Below are 23,498 nucleotides of genomic sequence, written 5' to 3' on the forward strand. Positions count from 1 at the left end.
GTTAAATTACATCAGACAAAGACTGTGGATTTCTAGATTAATCTTATGATTAAATAATAATATTACATCACAATTTTCAGAGACTTCCAAAATTACTGCTTTCATCAAGATATCATTTCAAAATCTGGTTCAAGGGGAGTAGATACAGGGCAGGCTTTTTTCTCTGCCCTCATTACAATTTAGACCTAACCTTGGCCAATGCATTTTAGGGCATAAGGACAAATGAGCAGGGGTCACGTTTAATGAAAGGCAGAGGCCTGTGATAAAGTCCACATGGGATAGAAATGGGAGGAGAGCTGACATTTTTACAGAATGATTATGATTAATAAAAACAGACTCTCTACTCCCCATGTTTCATTCTGTATACAGATTCAAGGCTGGGACCCATGATCTTAGATTTATTGTCTAAAGACAGAAATATAGCAGAAACTTTCAACACAAATGTATCTCATTACAGGGGAATTCTTAACCTTAAGAAATGTTACATTATCAACAAAATAGCTGAAAGAACAAGGAACCTGAGGTTTATTTAATGGTGCAACCTCCGGCTAAGTTTGCAGGAATTAACAGAATGTTGAAGTTTAGGCTGAGAATCAGCTTTCTCAAAAGCCTCAAGGACAGTGCAAGAGGCATATTTACAGAGGCTCACACTGTGTTTCCCTTGTATCTTAAAACAAACCCAATTAAAACATCTTATAAATTTAGTGAAGCTGGAGAAAAGTGTTTGACTATGAGAGGCAATAGCATCCTGAAGTTTTCTGCTTCCACTGTAGAATCTCAAACCTGGGGAGAGGTTTCCTGTGTCGTTGAGCCATGCTCAAGTCTCCAACTCTGCTACCAGGGCTTCTCTTTTCTTTTTCCTTTTTTTCTAAGCCACTTTATCAAGGAATGATTACAAAAAAAAAAAGATATACATATTTAAGGTACAAGACTTGACAAGTTTAGATATAAGTATACATTTAAAAATGTACCCCTACAATCTATGCCATAAACCTATCACCTCTAACATTTTTCTTCCTAGCTCTTACTTATTATTGTCATGTGTATGTGTGATCAGAAGATTTTATGTAATAACTATATTCATATCCATGGCTCTTCTTTGCATTGTGCAATGAGTAGGTAGCCAAGTGAAGGACCTGGTTCTTATTTATTCATTGAGTTATTCTGTCCACTTGGATTAGTGTCACATCTGCTGTGGATGTTCTCTGATGGGCCTTGATGTTTAGTACATTGCTACTCCTAGTTTCGTTCTCAAATGCTTTTATATAGATCTTTACACTGGCCTTCCGATCTTGCTGTTCTAGCCAGGTATTGACCAACCAGCTAAGCCTTTTGAACAATCCCAACAGTATGCTAAATATAACACAAGACCACACAGTAGGGGGTGGCCATATATCAATGAACTCTCCCTTATTCTGTTTTGCATACTGCTGTCCCCACTTGCTTTCAACCAGGACCTTAGGATCTACTGCTAATTACCCATTGGGTTCCATGATATACATATAGGCCAGTCCTACAGCTCTTTTGACAAATAATATCTCCCCTCCTATCACAGGCCCACCAAGTCCCCAGTTGAGCTGTGATTCTCATTATAACTATGCTACATAGGAGGCAAGATGGTACCAGATACACAGGAGAGCAACCACTGCCCATCAGTAAAGCACTGGCCCATTCCATTGTCCTGTAAGGCATTAGCCCATTCCATCAAGCTAAAGAAAGAACTAATTCTTCTGCTAAGGTGAATGGGCCACATCTGTAGGCCCAGAAATAAAACTGGAAATTCAAAGTTCTTGAATGCAGAAAATTCCCCTTTCCATATGTCACATCTTTAGTCTGAGTATGTTCTCCTTCTCATCAGGGCCCTAAACCTAGTAGATTTGCTAGCCTGAGAGTTTAGCATTTCTGATCTTCAACTGTGTCTATTGGAGGCCATGCTGGTGATAGGTTCTAAGTGATTCCAAGGAGTATTGATGATATTTATACTTTGATCTAACTTGTTGATGAATAGATATAAGACTGTTATTTTTGTTTTTCCTTTTCATAGAATCAACAATGTTTACTAGTTTTATCCCAACTTCCATTATATCCAAAATATTGCACCAGCCAGCAAATCCCCTTTCACCTATATCCAGCCCAGAAAACATGTGAAGTCCTAGAAATCATATGCTACAGCCTGTTAGAGATGACCAGACCATCCAAACCCTTCCAATAACAGCAATAAACCACAAGTGCCATCCATCCAGTGAGAAGTCAACTCCAGAAATCCATCTTTAATATACGCTACGTAGAACAACTCCAGGTACCAACTCTCTTAGGGGAGTTTTCCTAGGAGTAACAGCTAAATCATTGCATCTAATTTAAATGACTTATTCAGGGACTTTGCTCAAGAAAAGGGAATGAAGGAAGCAGAATAGTACAGGAGGATAAAGCTAAACAGTAATGAAATCTTAGCTGCAGATTAGCATTGGTACAATCCTATGAGAAAGCTCTAGACTCTGGAGCACAAATTACAATAAAAATAATTTCCACACTTTTTACTCTCTAAGGATCAGAAGAACAAAAAAAGTTGTAAAAGCCAAACAGTAAATGTTTTAGGTGTTGAGGGCTATTTAGAATCTGTTAAAACAACTCTGCCATTTTAGTATGGAGGACCATGTGTAAACAAATGAGCATGATTTTGTTCCAATAAAACTTTATTCACAAAATAGGGATGGCTGGGAATTGAACTACAGGCTAGCTGTAGTTTGATGTATCCTCTAAGGAGAAATGGCTACCATTTGGCTAAAGAGAGTATAACTGTGAGTTGTAATTGGCCAGCATTGCCAGCAGATGATGGATACAGTCCATTAGCCATAAAGGAAATCTGGGTAAAACACCATCTATATCCATTCCAGGAGGATCAAGAAAGGCTTCCAGGAAGTAGTAACAACTGAACTCATTTTTTAAGGAGAGCTGATATAGTTACATTCAGATAGGTGTAAAGGCAGTATTCAGGTCCGTGTATGCAGAGAACTAACATCAGTTTGTAATTAAATGTGAACAGTGCAAAATGGTACTAGAGAGGTACATAAGAACTAGGAGGGCATTATGTAGTATCTACAAGGCCTTAGCCTTGTTGAAGATGAAGAGGTATTGGGGAATTTAAAAGAAGGAGGCAGAATGGTCTCTTCAGTAAAGAAGCAGGAGCCACAGAGTTTTGTTGCTAAGTCCATCTATCCCCACAGAGATAATTTATCATTTACTCTCTGTAGCACTTAATAAAACTTGCTCGTTTCTACTCCTTCAAAGCCAATGTGTGATGATGTAGATCCAGCTTTTATGCTGCCTGCTGGTGGTGGCACTTATCCTCAAAGTGACTTTCCAACAGTGAAGTGGGCTTTGCATCTTTGATCAATATGCTCCCCCTTCAACCAACCCCATACTTCCTTTGGAATAGAGCAGATGTTTGAAAGGTGTTTCTCTGGGTGTCAGGGTAAAGTTTATGACCATGAGATAGAGGCATTCACTGTTGGCAAATGAAGTCAACAGGTCTGGTTGTAACTCATAGCTTCGTCTACTTAATTCCATGCTTTGGCATGTAATCAAATTAATTTTGTGCCAATTCTCAGAGTGCCATCTGTTCAAATAAGAGGTTTCCATAATCTAAATGACTTCTTATGGTTTCTTTTGAAAACAAACAAACAAACAAACAAACCCCCTTCTTCTTTTGTTTACCTAACTTGGCTAAATCTATCATAATTTGCTATTTAGCCCAAAGCTAAAAGAGAACTAGTCACTGACAGCTTTCTAGGAATACTCTTCTGATTATTAACAATACCCCAAAGAAAGGTAGAACAAATAAGAGTTGTATTGATATCTCAAATTTAAGATGACAATTACTTGAACTGGGATAGTCTCAGTGAGAAGATATTTAAGAAAGCCAATTCTCTAGAAAATGGATCCTAGGTTTAACAGTGGATATTTTCAAAGTATCCACAAAAATATTTATTGCCTTTTACAATAAGAAACAGTAAACTAACTTTTAATAAAGGAATTACATTAGTTTAGTCTGAATCAATTCTCTAGCTTAAAAAAACATCTGTATTTGCAAGCATGTGGCAGGCATGTGTATTGGAAAGTTATTAACATGCTCCAGTATTTATGTAACACCTCTATTCCAAAAGGATGACTTCAGGTCTTTATATTGTACTAGAATGGGAAAAATGTTATTAGCCATTCTTTTGGAGCCTCGAGGTCCTATAAAATTCTGACATATAATAACACTGCTGTATAAACTTCAGTCCTCCAACCAGTAAACTGTTGTTTCTGGGATAAATAATGAAGCTTTTTCCTTGATGTAGGGAAATGCAGCATTCAGAATCATGCATATTGATAGAGAATAGGGGTTTCAATAACCAGAATCAGGCATTCTCTGATAGTTATGGATTAACATCATATTTTTCAATTTGTATCAGGTAACAAGGTCTTGAGCAAATTTAGAACATTTTATAGAGAATATAATTGGTGAAAAATCATGTAACATCACTAAAATTATATATATCACCTTCCTGATTACTATATAAAATAACTAGATACTATTTCATAATAACTGAATAAGAATATCGTTTTATATATATATATAAAGAAATCTCCTAAATATTAAATATGTGAGTAATATTCAAATATTAAATTAGAACAAATAATTGATTAGTTAGCATGTTTCTTCTGAAAAGTTGCCAGTGGTAGGTCTGATAGTCTCTCTTACTCAAAATATTAATGGAACAACATATCTGTTTATGAATTTTAATATCTTAAGGCAATAAGTCAAACAAAAATTTTGGAATTTAGCTCAAAACATTTAGTCTGTTTAGTCTGGATCAGAATGGCTGAGATAATTCAATGACTATCCTTAAATATAATTTCTCTTTTTTATTTCTTCCAATAGAAAAACACAGAGTATTTCTTTTATAAACTTAGCACTTCACAAGAGAACCACTATAAATATGATAAACTTCTTCATAATGATCACTCTTGGATAATAGCTGGGTTTTTTGTTTGTTTGTTTTTTGTGTGTTTTTTTTTCATTGCCTCAGCTGGACGTCTTAATAAAGACACATCTGAGTGCTTTAAATTATCTTTTTCCAGATAAACCAAATGGTCTTTCCCATTTTATTCCAGTATTTCTGATTGTATTGTTTTGCAATTACTCTGTTGTTGTTTTTGTGTGTTGTGTGTGTGTTTGTTTTGTTTTGTTTTATTTTGTTTTGTTTTAAATAGAGTAGGACTCTGCATAGAACCTTTATGTGCAGATAGAAATATCCTATATATGTGCTGTCTAGTATGGTAGCCACTAGCTACACATGGCTATGGAGGGTCAGAAGTGGAACTAGTTTAAGTGAGGAGCTGAATTTTTATTTTAATCTATTTCAATTTAATTAGCCACATAATGCTAGTGGCTACCAAATTGATAAGTGCAACTGTACAAACTAAATTCAGTTTTTTGTTACTTACAGCCTTAGGTGATATAAGTGGTTTGATTGAAATAATAATTTAACCTTTAACAATGAACGAGAAGGTAAGAGTAGCTACCCTTTAGTTTTTGGGTCTACATTTCCTATAGCATGCATGAATTAACACATGTTGTCCATGAGAAATATCTATAATTCATTTTTCTTTTTTTAGATTTTGACTGGAATCTGTTCACACACAAAAAAAAATGTTGAGTTTCCTCAATGAGAAAAATTCATAATATGTCCTGAAGATGATTTAAGGCTGTAATATTGACAGGTGCTGTTTAAGCAGAAAAATAAAGTTCACATAAATCTCTGCCCATTAGTTTGGAATGTGCGGTAGTGACATTTATGGAGAGACTCCCTCTTCAGCTTTTGAAGTGATACTATTTTATCAACTGGTAAAAAAATTGTCCTGCTCTTTACTCATCTTAGAAGCACAACTGTCTCACAATTCATTTCTGGGACAGAGGATTATTTGAAATGACTTGCTTTATTATTTCTCTTTCTGCCACTGGAAACTTTTTTTCCCCCAGAGAACCAGAGACTGGCATAATATAGGAGCTACTGGAGAGCAGAATTCATGGCATTCTTCCCCATGCTTCCGTAGGGTATGGCTTTACCCTTCACTCATCCCCTCTCCAATAGGCCTCACATTCATCTCCCATATGGTGGCAGGGTAGTTCTAAAGCTCGCTTCCTTTACACTAGCAGCTTATTACATTCTTTAGAAAGTCCCCAAATTTCACCCTACGGTGTTCAGAAGCCAGTCACTGTACATTGGAATGTTCTCAGGAGTTTAATGATTAGAATTTTATGCTTTCTTTCTGTCACCCTGGGCTTAGAGAAAAGTCCCTTACATAAATGTTGACTCAGCTATATCTACTTCTTAAATTAAATTGCTTTACTTTTTGTGCCCCCCCCCCCTTTTTTTAAGCAAATACAGGAAACAACACAAGTGAAACAGTTTCTTCATATGCCATGGTTTCAAATCAATAGCACTTCAGTTGCCAAATAGCTTCTTTAAACTTTAATGAAGAATGGATTAGTTGGTGGGATAGGGGAAATTCAAGCTTCTGTCACTAGCTCTATTTTAAAGTCCTTTCATTATTTCTTGACACCTACTAAGTCAATCTTTCTTGTGCCAGTGTTTCAACATCCTACATTTTAAAGCGAGAAGTAACAAAATTATTTCACAGGAAAAAGCTGTCTTTTCATGATCACATACTCTTACTTATTTCAATGGATAGCACAGACATTGCTGCAGTGACTTTTGACAGAGATTCTTTACAAGGAAATTAGATGGAACTTTGAGGGAGCAGGTGTTCAGTAATACCTCATCTCTATGATTTCATCTTCCTAAAACTGCTTAAATTAGTTCCAGACTATAATGAAAGTTAATATATATGCAATGCACAACTAATTCTAAAAGGAAACTTGCCTCTGCCTATGTAGTCTTAAAATGAGTTTAGTTATATAAGCAAAAATGACCTAAAAAATCAATGTTCAATGTTTTATTGTTTCCATTTGAATCTAGTTTAACTTTTTCATTTTTATCCAAACGATTAATGGACTTAGTTGAATATATCAAATTTGCATAATGTATTCATACATTTGCCTAATGAAAGGAGGGCAGTAGTTGAAATCAACAGTTTTAAATTATCCACATTTAACATTTTTTCACCTGTGAGTTATCTGGTCCAACAGAAGCAATTTCTCTAAGAGGAGTCCTCATAGGCAAATAAAGAGTTGTCTTTTTTGGCTCTTAGTGAGATTTTCATTTTTACTTTTGAGGAACTCACATTTATTTATTTATTTTAAGATATGTTTTTATTGATTTCAGAGAGAGGCAGGGAAAGGGAGCTAGCGATATAAATATCAATGAGGAAAGAAATCATTGACTAGATACCTCCTGTATGCCCCACAGTGAGGACTGAGCCTACAACTTGGGCATGTCTCCTGACTAGGACTAGAACCTTAACCTTTATGGGTTGATGGTCAAGCCTTGAGCCACACTAGGCAGGTGGGTGTGACATGTAAAGAGAACTTTTTTCCAGCACAAAACTCTTCTGATGCTCTGAAAAGAATTTTTGACCTGTTATTTCTGCAGTATTTCTCAGAGAGTCCAATGGAGCTGGTAGTAGGACAAAGATAGGAATCTACAGTCAAGAAAGAAGTCCGGGCGAGATATTTAAAAGTGGGAATCATCAGCTTATTTAAATTCATGAGAATGGATGAGAGCTCTCCAAGTTAATGAGCATGGGTAGCAAAGAAGAGAGGTTTAAGAATACTGTCTAGATCACTCCAAAATTTAAAAGTTAAAAAAAAATATCAGGAGATATGAGCAAATACCACAGGAAAGGAATGACCAGCATGGGGAGGGTGGTCTGTTGAACTGGAATCAAAGTGGAGAGTGAAGAGGAAGCAATGATCAACTGTCTCAAACACTGCTGATAGATCAAGTACTGAGGACTGAGAACTGACCTTTGGAATTAATAGCCCATCAAAGCCCTTTACAACAATCTTAGTGAAGTCTGGTGGTGAAAGGTGGATTGGAAGGTTAAGAGGAATAGATAAATGGCATGGTAGCTGGAATGGCATGTGGAATAAAGAGAGAGTTATTGTTGTTTTTTTAACAGAGAAAAAGAGTAGAATTTCTGAAGAGAAGTTTTGAATATATGAAAATATATAAGTGGTTGGGTTTGAGATAACAGAACATACAGGCCCATCCATAATCACAGGAGGGAAAGCCAACACATGAACCTAGACACAAGGAAGTGGGTAGAGAAATGGAATAAGCAGGTAGATATTTTCTCTATGTTGCTTCTCTCTCTCTCTCTCTCTCTTTCTCTCTCTCTCTCTCTCTCTCTCTCTCTCTCCCTCTCCCTCTCCCTCTCTCTCTCCCTCTCCCTCTCCCTCTCTCTCTCTGTAAAGTTAGAAGCCAATTTAATAGATAATTAAAAGAACTGTTGAAGGAAGCAGAAATTTGAAAGAAAATAAGCATCTATGATGGTAGACTTTAAGTTGTTGCTTCAATTTTCTCTGTAAATTAATATTGAAAATTACTATTGATGCCTCTGAAGCATTTTAAAATAACTATCTAATATTTTTACTATAAATTTAAGTATTACATAAGAAAGCTTTTGACATAGGTAATTATTGACATTTATAAAGTAAAATTTCACATCACTTTATAAAAGCATTTAATGGCATCTACATAACAATTCTAAACCCACCTTTACTCATTTAAAACTATAATATGAAAAAGCTTCTCTATCAAAAATATTAATATTATCCTTTTTTCTCTTTGAAATGAAACTCTTGAATTTTAACCTCAGGTGCTAGAGTTATGCTTGAAAATATTTTATTACTCACCTCCTTATACTGTTCTGTAAGAAAACTAGATACACAAATGAATACTTAAAATATTTTTTCTGAAGTGAAACAACTTTAAAAGTACTTGTACCAAATTGCTAAATGTAACAATATATTATATAAATATTTTATATAATAAAATTATACATATAATTATGTTACACACACACACACACACACATATATATATATATATATATATATATATATTTCCAATAATGTATACACACAACTCAAATAATTATAAATGTGGTGTTTATTAAAATGCATTCACTTTTCAAAATTAAACTATCAGCTGTTACATTGTGTATACATTTTTGGGGACACTACATACATATAATATATATATATATATATATATATATATATATATATATATATAATGTTTTTGTGAACATGATTTCTTAGGATTTACAAGCATATAAAATGTAATTAATGCTGAGCCCTGAAGCATTATAATAATAAAATAACATTTACCCACACTGATATATGAACTTTGACACCAAAAGTCCATCCATATCATTAAGATGACATTTTCAATAACAGTTTGCATGTTTGTGGCAGTGAATGAAATATGCTGATTAGATCTCTCTTCAAACAGGAGTTTTTTGTTGAGTTGCAAGGCTTCCAGCTCCCTGGAAGCCTCCACATCTTTTATTTAACCATCACACACTGTGTTGGTTGGAACCTATGGGAACCTATACAGGGACTGGGCTAGAATCATAAGAAGTTTATTAATGGTGATGTGGGGCTGGAGAAATGTTTAATATCCATGAAAAGTTAAAAAGGAAGGAAGAAGAATTGGGTGAGAGAGCCTTGACCATGATATCTATACTAATAAAAGGGTAATATGCTAATTAGACTGGATATTTTTTGGACATCCTTCCAGACAAAGCCACGGTGGCAGGAGCTGAGGCAGAGGAATTTAGGGGACAATCAGGCCAGCACAGGAAGGCAGTTAGGGACAATCAGACCAGCAGGGGAGCAGTTATGAGGCAATCAGGCTGGCAAATGAGGTGGTTAAGGACAATCAGGCCAGCAGGGGGCAGTTATGGGAGTGATCAGCCTGGTAGGCAGAGGTGGCTAGGGGTGATCAGGCAGGTAGGCAGGCAAGTGGTTAGGAGCCAATGGTCCTATTTTGTAAGAGGGATGTCGGACCACCTGTGTTATGGGGCCTACACGGGTAGTCAGAGAAGTTCTGGATTGCAGAGAGTGCAGGCCAGGCTGAGGAACAACCCTCTCCCCAATGCATGAATTTCATACACCAGGCCTCTACTACTAATATATCTGACAGAGACTTGTCAACCCAACAGAGGCTTCTGAGCAAACATTGCCCATTAGAGAAATCTTGAGCTGGTCAGCAATGTCTAAGCTCCATAATTATTCCTTAATCATTGGCTGAGAGTTGTCAGGAAGAGCATGACCTTGGCTTGGAAGCTGAAGTATCAGCTATGGAATGCAAAAGCAGCCACTGGTCTGGAAGAAAAGGTGAGGTAATATGGTGAAGCACTGGTTCTCTACTTGCAGTGATTTTAACCATCTCCACCCCCCAGGATCCATTAGGCAAAACCTAGAAAAATTTGGTTTGTGCAAGCCAGGTTTGCCGCTAAACATCTTGCATTTGCACAGAGAAGCCCCACAAGAAAGAATGATCCAGTTCAAAATGTCAATGATGCCAAGACAGAGCTTCATTACCTAATGTGAGGTTCAAAGGCCAGCCTTGTCTACATCGCTTTGAAGTGCACCAGAAAATGCCAAATCCAGAGTTGCAGATGATTCCTGTTCATATTAAAATCTGAGAGGCCCTGAGTCAGGGAGATGTAGCAAGATTAATGGCAGCACTGATGAGCCATTTCAGATGTACAATGGAAAATTGTTTTTTACACTTCTAGGAGTCTTATTTTCCTTCTGTCAAATTTGTAGGAAATGTGATGAAAATATTTTTGGGGTTAACTAAATACAAGATAAACATTGTTCTTCTGCATCTTTAAACAATGACAATGAATTAGATAAATAATGAAGCCTTCATGAAAAAACAGTATTCCATTTGAAATCAAGGGATCTATTATAACAGAAAAATACTAATTTTTATTATCTTTTTATGTCCAAAATTGAATTTTAAACTTTTAAGCTACTCAAAAGACAAAAAACGTCTGCTCACACATTTGTCTCATTCCCAATTTATACGTAAACTTTGCTTCTCTTTCCATTTTCATTTGAATGATTTATTTTCTCAAAATTCCACGCAAGTCCACTAGTCATAATACTTATTTTCCTTTGCTTTCCAATTTAATTTTTAACTAAGACAAATGAATAAAAATAAAACATGCAACAATTATTAAACTAAAATATTGCACATACCACAAGATAAAAGCTAGTTAAAATTAAGTTCATAATGCTAACTCATTTGCATTCTCTTTCAAACTATTCCTTGGTGATAAAGGACGTTAACTATTTCAGTTTGGTAAAATGGCAATTGAAAATTTTGAATTTCTGTTCACTAAAATGAGTTCTAAATTCTATCTTGCCTGTAGTATCAGGACTTTTTCAAAAACTTCTCATATTCTCAAGGAGCTTCTACTCCTGAAAAATCTGGTATAGCAGAGAATATTACATTTTCTTAAAAACTACAGTTTCTTGAATAAAGTTGATTCTGTTCATATTATTGATTTTTTCCCCCTCACTGGTATAGGTGCTGGCATGAGAGCTTAATTTCTTGAACAGAATTCCATTTGGATAAAGTAAATGTTTAATCCATTTATACATCTGATAAAAACAAAACAAAACAAAAACACAACTTCAGTTTGGAGATTTTTAGAAATTTATTTAAAATAATCTTCATTCTTTACCTTCATATTCTATTCAAGACCCTGTATAATGCAGTTGCTGTGATAAATAGTTAACTGATTTCTCTTGCTTTGATCCCTACTCCTACCAGACTTGTTTTGTACCTTTCTGTAACTTTCGACATGCCATCACTCTCCTCGGAAGTCCTTATACTCTTCCTTAATTGATCTAAGGCTGTGCCTGCTTTGCACAGGCTTCTCTCTGATTACCAAAGCTCTACATAGGTAGCTGCAATGTCTTCATCCAGCTTCATCCATGTTAGCTACCCACACTCTTGTCGGAAACATGCCATCTTCTTTCTGTCCCTACATACCACTTCAATTCTGCATCTATAACCCACTCATTGTTTGTTTGTTATTTGCTAATCTAGGACTTGCTTTGGCTTCTGCCCTCCATTGCTCCAAATCATAGTCATCTGTGAAGGTTAGCTCATAGCCCATATTCTTTACTTAACACTCCCTGAAAGTTCTACCTCTGGTTCATAATAATAGTCATCATTTTAACATACTCCAGGAATCAATAAATTACCAAATATATTGCATGCTTGGAAATATGTCTTTTTTTGCCAGTCAATATGGTATACTTCTGGTTAAAAACAGGGTCTTTTAGTTATACCTAGTGTGAAATATTGTTTTAACCAATCATTCACTAGTCTAGAATAATGCTTAAGTTACTGCATTTATATGTGCCTCAGTTTCTTCATTTGTGACTTGACCTAAGTGCTGTGCTCATTACTTATTCTATGAAAAGTAGTTGTAAGAGTAGTAATCACTCAATTCAGATTACATATGTATCATCATCACCATCCTATATAATAAATGCCTAATATGCAAACAGATCAAATAGTGGAATGACCAGTCACTATGATGTGTACTGACCACCAGGGGGTAGATGCTCAGCATGAGAACTGCCCCCAGCCCATAGGCCTCAGGCCTGCCAAGGTGGGTGCCAGCAGGGGCTCCTGATCACCCCACTAGTCACCCCACAGATTAGCCCTGATCGTGGTCAGGTCTAGGGACCCTACCCGTGCACAAATTTCATGCACCAGGCCTTTAGTATCATTATAATCATCTACCTAATAAAATATAAGTATATTCAATATGAAGGTCAACTTTTATACTCACCCTAGTACCCTTACACATAATTAGTGCTGAGTATAATGCAGTGTCAATACACAGTCAACTATAATTTATTTTATTCTTAGTTGCCTCTAGCTTCTCTACTCCCCAGTCTGTGCTGAAATTGTTGTACTCTTATTTTCTTACATCAGGTCACGTTATTATTCACTGTGAAATTCTTTGATCTTGATCTTTCCCTAAAGTCAATGAATATACTTTCAGAAATACATTGTAAACTGAACACTTGGCATGTGTTCACATGAGATCAGCTCTCCTGCAGACAGATATATAAGTAGCAAGTTTCATGGTTACCCTTATATCGATAGAATAAAACTTGCTTACAACAAGCTTCAAATAATATAAAACTTTATTTGGGGCATATTTTCATTTTACTTTCTGCAAATATCTATTTTTATTGCCATGTCTCTAGAATTCCATATGCTCTGTTTAAGCCCTTTTTATGGAAGGTTATAGAGTCACCTCTAATCATTTAGCAAACTCCATCATCACTCCTTTCCCACTTAATAACCTTTACTTACACATATACATTTACCCTTCAGAAGAATGGGCCCTCTTATGAATCTCACAGGCCCACAGGGATTAGGTCTTAGGATGTGTTAGTATAAATATGAAAATTGATAACCATGTTATCTTTGTGATAATGACATCCATGTGGACTATTACACAACCATTGCTAACATAGTTATCAGGGACTAATATATGAAAGGCAGTGTATTGTGTGCTGTAGGGGATATGAAAGTGATTGAAACAAAAATACTCCTAGTAAATTTTATATTATCTAATTTATTTATTATTTGAATCATACAATTTTGACCATTACATTTAGGGAATGTTATAAATCAGACTTTTATAAAAAGATTGATTGTTTAAAGTATATGAAAATATCAAGCCAGAAGATCAACATATATGATAGTAATTGGCAGATTATATTAACCATATCTGGAAGAGGCATATTCTCTGGATTAGTGTTTCTATGTAAGTTTCATTACATAGGCATGAATAATTAAATCATTGGTCATTGGTGATTAACTAAATTCCCAACTCTTATCCTTTCCCTAGTCTCATCCTATGACCCCACAGCCTCATCTTCTCATTTCTTCTGACTCCTTATAATTTTGATTTGCTATGCAATCTCCCAGATGAAAATCCACCTACACTTGTTATCTTTTTAGTTTCAAATTCCTCTACTACTTTTTTTCATTATCTTTGTATTTTTAGATCAAATTCCTTAGATAGAATTCAGTTGAACTCATCTTATCTGAGCTAGAATCTGTCACATGTCTATAAATTTATTCTTTCTAAGATTATCTGTGGTCAGAACCTAGGAATGGGGTCACTTCACTCTTCTGAAGAAGATATTCGGATTTATGATTGAATTCCCCATAATAAAAATAGTATTCCTTATGAAATGTGTGATATTTCTTTGGGACTGCTTTAGAGAGCAAAAGAAAAAAAATATCCTTATTATTTGCTTGAAGAACATCCTTAAACCTCATCTACAAGACTTTCTTAACTCAATGTCATACCACACAGAAGGCAAGTCAAATACATACATTTTAATGAATAAAGATTGTGAGCCTCAGGTTAACTTCAGAACCTTCTTAAACAAAAACTGTTTTCCTACTTACAACCCTTCTGACATTAAATGTGTGAATTTTTCAAATTAAACAATTCTCAAGTACCAACTAGGTGTCTTAGACTTTAATTTAATTATGGCACTAACAGCCCAGATTCAGTGCAGATCCCCCAAGTTAAGGGCTCAGGCCCACAAAACTGCCTCCCATGCCATGCAATAATTATAAGTAGTGGGTTCCTAAGTTACCAATACTTCTGACCAATTAGTTTCTCACCATCCTCTCCTTAAGTTTGGTAATTTTCTACAATTACTCACAGAACCCTGGGAAACACTTTACTTACCATTCTTGATTTATTTTGAAAGATATTATGAAGGATAATAATGAAAAGCCAGATAATGAGGGCTGTAGGAGATGTCTGGAGCTGCCCTGAGTACAAGAGCTTCTCTCTCCATGGAATTTGGGGTTTGCTAGCCTCTTAGGATGTGGTTGTGTTCACTAATCTGGAACATTCTGAAATTTCTTCTTTTAATGTTTGTATGCAAATTTCATTACATGGGTATAATTGATTAAACTATTGGCCATTGGTGATTAACTAAATTGCCATCTTTTCTCCCAATCCAGAGGTTAGGAAGTTGGAAATTTGGGCTGAATTTTTCAACCCTTTAATCACATATGGTATTTCATTTCTTTAGCAACCAACCACCATTCTGAAACTGTCTAGGGCCTCTCAAGTGTCACTTGTTAGCATAAACTTAGACATAGTAGGAAAGGGGCTTATTATAATTAACATTAAATGCTTCTTTAACTCCTATCACTCAAGTGGTTACAAGGGATTTTGGTGTTTTGGGCCAGGAATTGGGGACAAAGACTAAATATAGCTATTACTTATTGTTTCACAATATCACACTTCCTTTAGAAGAAGATTCTGCTATGAAATACAGTAACAAATGGCAGTGATTTACAGACCAGACACTTCTCATTCCACAGTGGTCCACAGAAAATTATCCCTTCAATGGGATTACACTCAGGAGAATCCCTAAAAGGGCTGTAAACTGGCAAGAGTTCTGCTTAACTTACCTAGTGAAACAAAGAAAATGCATTCACTGAGCTATCAAGAAGAAATTATAGCTTTAATGAAGTTAGCATGCAATTCTGGACAGTTCAATCAGTTGGGAGTAAGTCAGATGATAGAAGACATTTAGAGCTTAATAAAGCACTACTTAAGGGAGTTTTTGATAATACCTTGCTTTTTTTGAAATTTCGTTTTTCATGTTGACTTTTTAATCCAGATCTGTGGTCGACAAATTCATTAGTCAACAGAGCCAAATATTAACAGTACAATGATTGAAATTTCTTTTGAGAGCCCAATTTTTTAAACTTAAACTTCTTCTAACGCCACTTCTTCAAAATAGACTTGACCAGGCCATGGTATTTTGTGCAAGAGCCACACACAAGGGGCCAAAGAGCTGCATGTTGCTCTAGAGCCACAGTTTGCCAACCAACGATAGATGATACTCACTAAGGTGTGCTAGATAAATAGTAAACAGTAATATGTTATTTTTCACTTACATTCTCTGTAATCCTCAGAACCACCTTGATATGTTGGACTGATTTTCATTTCATAGAAAAATAAATTAAAACCTGAATTTTACTTCCCCATAACCAGAATACAACAATATTTAGGTCCCGATATTACTCCAAACTTCAGTTCTTTCAATACATCATGCTGTCTCCTTTTTACATCTACTCAAAAGAAAAAAATATAAGACAACAATTTTGGCCAATTGACACTAGTTGTTTCAGAGAGTATCATAAACTATAGGCTTGGACTGAAAACACCTTACAACTAAGAATAAAAAGTAAAATTTTACTGTCATACCATTACCAAGTTGCTTCAGCCTAAAAGAGTATGCTTAGCACAGATTTGCTGAGTACAACATCTGATGGCATATTTTCTAAACACAAGGAACTTGGAGAAAGTTACTTGGGGGAAAATGCCCTAAATGAATTCAGGAACTTCAATATAAATGGAAGATGTGTACAAGGAAATAAATGAAAAATATGCTCTAAAGGCTTTTTACAGACTGATTAGGCTTTCCCATTTGTGTACTATATAAGAGTTTACTAGAATGTTCAAAATTAAACCACATTAAAATAATCAAAGCCTCTTAGAAATGACTCCATAATAATGATTGGGACTTGAAGATTCAGCTGGTTTTGATTAAGTACTGGCTCTTTAAAATTATTTGAAGTAAAATGAAAAGTAAGAAAATTTTCCTTTTTCATTGTGCATATTTTAGTACATTAGTATAGAGTGAAAAATGTGGCATACAAAATCAAGTGGGAGATATGGCATACAAATACATTGCTGTAGTTTTCAAATCCAGTGCCCTTTTGTCAAACATACTAGTACATATTGACAAATTGGCAAGGCTGTTGATATCAATCAGATATTGCCAGACTTTGCTCTTCATACACCAGCAAATTCTCCCTTCTTTTGCTTCTAGCTACTCAGGCAACCAAGTTATACATAGTTCTTTTCTCACCTATACTCACCCCTTCATTCATCCAGAGAGTTCTGTGTGTCAATTTCCAATTACCATACAAAGGAAGTTTAGCCACTCTATACCAAGATTTTGAGGCCATGTCCTGGGTTGAATTGGCCCATAACTCTTCTCCCTGAACAATCTACCTATAAAATGTGCCAGACTGCCGAAACTGGTTTGGCTCAGTGGATAGAGCATCGGCCTGTGGACTGAAAGGTTCCAGGTTCGATTCCAGTCAAGGTCATGTACCTTGGTTGCAGGCACACCCTCAGTAGAGAGTGTGTAAGAAGCAGCTGATTGATGATTCTCTCTCGTTGATGTTTCTAACTCTCTATCCCTCTCTCTTCCTCTCTGTAAAAAAATTAATAAAATGCATATTAAAAAAAAAAAAAAAAGATGTGCCATACTGAAGATGGTAGCAGATCACAATGGAAAAACTATGCAGGAGACCAAGAACTCTAGTTTTACTTTAAGTATACAATTAATACCAAATTTGCCATTGCATTGTATTACAGGTACAACATGACTTAGAAAATATTTTAAGTCAGTAGGAACTCAATGCAATTATAGCATTCAGAATGATGGTGATGATGGTTATTGGTATTAAAATACTTTAATAGCAATACTTTAAGGTACAATTTGCAAGTAGTCTCAGATTCTCATGAATAAGAAGGATTTATTTGAACTGACCACAAAAAGAACAGCATTTTCCTCAAAGATAATTTTTGTATGTTTGTTTTTCTTAATGGGATTATCCCATTCTTTTCACCTTTATTTGAAAGCACACAATTAGTTAACTGCGATCCCTGTCAAAACAGACTCGTTTGATCTTCTTTCATAGATGGCCTTTCAAGTAATACTACTTTCTTAGTAGAAATGTTATTTTCTTCATTTTTCCTGGTTCATTTTACCCTGATCTCTGTCCATTACTTCTCCCATTACTTCTCCAATGGAAGGCTCTGGCTTATGAACTTTCACCCACTATTGAGGCCATGTCTTTTGTCTGAGGAGGTGAAATTTTTGAGTAGCTGGTCAAATATGTTGAATGAATGAAATGTTCAACATTCTGTCCTTTCCCTGTCATTGAGACTATGTGCAAAGCTTACTGAAAACAAAGCCTGCCTTATGTCTATATACATATATACTTGCCAGGTTATTTTGAAAAGTCCAAAAGAGAGAGAAAGAGAGAGAGAGAGAGAACCAATGTTTACATATTTAACACTAAAGATAGGAATTCCTGTTCAGATTAACATCAAAATATGTGCTGTAACCTAAAAAAACTTGGCATGATCCCAGATTCATTTCCTATTCATAGAATAAATAGAAACTCATATTCTCTCACCATGCTCAAGCATGTTAAACTATGTACCAGTTGGAATTCCTATCACTTCTTCAGAGTTGCAGGTTAAATAGCAGTCTAATCTTTCAGCATTTCAGTTCATGCTATAAAATTTGCTTAATTCTTAAATAATGTTTATTATATGACTTCCTCTTTGAGAATTATACATAAAATTATTTTGCAATTTATGTGAATAACCCCTTACTTTCAGAAACATTTCTTATGTCTTACAAAAATCCCACAAGAAATGCACATTCTTGGCGAACAAACTATTAAATGCCTTAATTAAAACTGGAACATTAAGTCACTTCTTAAAATACTTTGGAAGATCTGTTCATTAGAAAATACAGAGACAAAGAGAGCTGACCAAATTCTTCATTTCATTTCTGCAGGATTGTTATCAGGTAGAGTATATTTTAATATAAAAAAAAGAAAAGTTACCCTCCATACACATTTACTCACTTCTCATATTGTTGGTGTGTTTTTCTTGTAGTTTCATACTTGTGTAAAACCAAGAAAGGGATATGAATAATAGTAGGTAGAAAGGTAAAGAATGCTTTATAGAATCATGCTTCCTGAAAGGGTCTTTATATTTGGAGTCTTAAACAAAGAAAAGGTATTCTATTTTTAGGAGAATAGGTGAATATGTAAACTAGTAAGAGCATCTCTTAGTAGAAATAAGAAACTAGAGGCTTCTTTGTATATCATTGTTTTAAAACCATTTAAAGTACATATTCACACCTAAAATAAAAATCCTAATTTCTCTATCACTAACACCATACAACAGGAATGTTAATTACATTTTGTGCTTTCAATTCCATAAGACAGTAATTCCCTCTACTTTGAAGACATGCCAAGACCACAGGAATTTGAATGCCACGGAACACCTGCAAACCAGGCAAAGAGGGGGGAAAAAGCATTCCAAAAGCCAGAATGTCCTTTATTTGGCTTTCTGCTGTGAAGTATATAGGAGTGGCTTTAGGGTACATCCTTAAATGGCAACATTTTAACATATAGAGACATTAAAAATATATAAATCTGAACACTCTAATTGCAGAATTATACAAATTAAACTAATATGAAATGACTGAAATAGAGTAATTCATAGCATTATGCCTATACATTGGGGTCTCTAAATTATTGTTTGAGATCAAACTGTTTAACTCTTGCAAAGTGGTAGAGAAGAGTTAAAGGGCCTTTCTGGATAATTCTGGAAAGGCAGAAAACAGTATGGTTTAAAAGCCACAGGGCAAGGCTAATATCAGGGGAAAGAACTGGAGCTATTTTTCATTTATCTATTTTTTAATTGATATTGGATAGAGGAAAAGAAAAAGAGAGAGAGAAAAACATCGATGTGGGAAACTTGATTGGCTGCTACTTGTAGGCATCCTAACTAGGTATTGAATCAGTAACCATGTACTAGTATATTCCTGGAACTTTCCAATGTTTGGGAGGAGGTAGAGCTAAATCTTAATGCATGCAACCTGTGTGCCTGTATGATATATACAGAAAATAGGACAGGAGAAGAGAAGATTTTTTTATTTTAATATAAGAGCCATTTTCTTGGACTCATTTTGTTTCTATTTTCACTACCAAAGCTTGGGTGAAATATAACTTCAGGCTGGATAACTGAACAAACTAGGAACAGAAGTATTAATAGATAAAAGATCCTGGCTGTAAACAGGAAAGAACCAGTAGCTGATGAAATCACAGTGATCCACAGGACCTCATAATCCTAACAAAGTGAATTAGTGAAATTCTGAACAGTTTATAAGTAACTTTAGCCATGCATGCCAGATTATTTCTTTCTCTGTGAAATGGGGGTGATGAAACTAGGATCAGTAGATGGGAAAAGCACCTAACCCGGTGTTTAGTATACAGTAGACAATAATTGGTTGCTGTAATGACAAGAGTAATTAGCCTTAGTAGCAGAAGTAGTAATGGTAATACACTATACAATATATTCAGATTTGTATCTCATGTGTTCTTCCACAGACACCTTGGAAGTTCACATTTTTCATTTGGTATTTTAGACAGTGAGAGTGACTTGGATAAAATTATAAATGCATAAATTATCAATTATAATTATAAATGTTATAGCAAATTAAAATGTAGCTATCCTGAATCTATACCTTATCTCCAGCTGTGATCAGAAAGGCTACTGATTACATTACTGTGAGTTCCTTAGATTCAGTTCTTGAAAATTGTTTTGCTTAGAAGCAAATTTAAAATGTAAATATGGTAATCTTTAGCATTAACCTTAGATTTGAAATATAAGCAGATAATGTGTCTATCTAGATATAGAATGGAGAGATAAAGGCAATCGTTAAATACAAAAGTATTCTCATGTTTCTAATGTTGCCAGAAAAGGCACTTTTAAAAAAAGTTAATTTATAGTAATATCATTAAGTTTTTACAAACATTCTCACACCCAGCCATTTATTTTTTTTTTGGTATAGAAAAAAGGCCATTAAGATTTGATTTGAATATGATTTGAGCAAGAGTTCAAGGCATGTTACTTTCAAAGTTAATTTTATATTCATATGCATTTGAAATTATATTAATATGCATTTTGATCATGATATGAGTTATAAGAACACTAAATAAATTCTATATGAAATTTCTGGCAAGGACTACATTACTATTTTGAATATTCTTTATGGTAGTAAAACTTAATTCCTGGAAATCAATTCCACCCTTAAAGGTTAATCTGTTGATTGTCAATATGCATGGCTACTGATACACACACACGCACACACACACACACACACACACAAACTATACACATACCTGCACACACAAACATACACACTTACAAATGGACACATTCATATACATATAGGTGTGTGTGTATTTATTATCCTCACTATATAGGTGTGTGTGTATTTATTAACATGTAAACCTAGATTTGTTTGAAAGGCCATTGTTACCTAGCTAAAAAACTGGGTTTAGAAACAGAGGACTCACCTTCCTCTTAGTTCTGGCCCCAAACTAAGTCACGCTATATGCAGCACTCCATTTCCCTCTGTAGTTCTGATACTTCCTAGTTTTTCTTTCTCTTTATTTCCTCTCACAACACGGTACCCTTAAAGAACATTTTTCCCCCTGATCTTTAACCTAAATCTTAACAAGCTGGTAGTTTTATCATTAGCCAAGGCTGTATTTTCAATTGGAGAAATGAGATTTGAGGGAAACCCCGCTTTCTTTTGTACATCAAATGTCTCTTATGGCATGGCATTTTGATGAATCAAAGTGTAAATGTACACTTTGTATTCCTTAAAATGTACATAGTTTTGAAAATTGGATAATATGTGTTTTAGTGTGCTTACCTTAAAACATATGACAAAAAATAATATGACATCTGTTAAATACAATAGGAGCAGTGTGTCTTCAAGATGTGTGTGTACAGACAGGCCTGCATTCACATGCATATATGTTACAATTACATTATGAAATAGATTTTTTAATCAAAAGTATTGGAAATTTTATGACCAAGAAATATTTGATTGATCCTTCAAAGTAGTCACCATGGGAGGCTCTAAACTTATTCCAATCAGGTTTTCATTGCACAAATAGTTCAGAATTTACTTAAGAATTATTATTATTATTATTTTAGAATTGCTTATGGTGTTTTCTTTTGAGTATTCTCAGTGGTGGTAAGACTTTGTTACAGAAAATCAATTCCATCCCTAAAGGTTAGTCTAAATGTGATTTGAATTGGTGTGAAATTTGGCACAATGCCTGCCTGTGTAGTCTTCACTGAAGAACTTATTTCTGGCAGCAACAGCAGCAGAAATACCTCATTATAAAGCTTTTCACTTATAAGATGGCCCCGTGGCATGGATCCCAACTGTCATGTTCCGATAAGCCCCATTTGGCACATTTGTAAAAAATTCAATGCAAGTTTTGCTTTACATCTGAAACAGGAATGCAGTGGAATGTGAGAAACATTTTATTTTTTTCAATTTGAAAGGCACACTCATCAATCACCCATCAGATAAATGATGCATTTACTTTAGACTTGTCAGTAAAAGGATCAATTAACATTACCAGGTCCTCTCATGTAAGAACATAACTGGGTAATATTCTTTCTTGACCTTATTAAGAATTCAGAATTTTCCCTCTAGCTGTCTAATAAAAATAGCTTTATTTCAAGAAAACACTAACTGATAATCTATGCTAATAAAAGGGTAATATCCAATATCCAAATTGGTCATGATGCCCTCACATTAACAACCAATCAGCAGGCTGTGTGGGGAAAACAGGCCAGCAGGGGGGTTAGCAAGAGACAACCAAAGAATTGACCAGTAGGCTGTGTGGGGCAGCAGAGGGGAACTATTGTGGGCAACCAGGCCAGCAGGGGGTGGCATTAAAGAAAAACCAGGTCAATGGGGGAGGGTTGCAATTAGGAGCAACCAGGCTGGTGGGGAGATAGTTAGGGGTGATCAGGCTGACAGGCAGAGGTTGATAGGGGTGATCAGACTGGCAGAGGGGGAAGTTAGGGTCAATCAGGCAGGCAGCCAGGTGAGTAGTTAGGAGCCAGTGGTCCTGGATAGTGAGAGGGATGGCCAACTGTCAAAAATAAGTTCTTCAGATCAGGCCAAAACTGGCAGTCAGACATCCCACAAGGGGTCCCAGATTGGAGAGGGTTCAGGCTGGGCTGAGGGGACCCCTTTCCCCTATGCATGAATTTCATGCACTGGGCCTCTAGTTGTCAAATAATAGAAATATATAGTATATATCCTCTGGTTTGTAACAGAGATGCTAAAATCCTTAAAATTCTAAAATTGATGCATTAGGAACATTGATCTTATCACTTAACTTCCATTTCCTCTAGAATCTTCTTCATTGCTTCCTAAGTGTAAAATAAACTCTCCCTGAGGTACTGGATCATCCATGCCTTCATCAACACTTCCAAAATTCACTTACTTTTTTTTGTTTCCCAATATTGTACACTCCACTTTAAACTGTCCTCAGGTATACCTATTGCCATGATTTTTTTGTCATATTATTCCCTCCGTCTAAAAAACACCATGGTCATTGCATTTTATGTTTTTCTATTTCTTAAACACAGCTGTGATTTATCTTTTAATAAAAATTAACTGCCTTGCTTACTTGGTGGTTCTATCTTCCTCTTCTGATTCATAGAGCAACTGGATGTGCCCCTCATGTTCTACTTACCAGACT

Source organism: Pipistrellus kuhlii, unplaced genomic scaffold (assembly GCF_014108245.1).
Source record: "Pipistrellus kuhlii isolate mPipKuh1 unplaced genomic scaffold, mPipKuh1.p scaffold_m20_p_1, whole genome shotgun sequence".
Lineage (NCBI taxonomy): Eukaryota > Metazoa > Chordata > Mammalia > Chiroptera > Vespertilionidae > Pipistrellus > Pipistrellus kuhlii.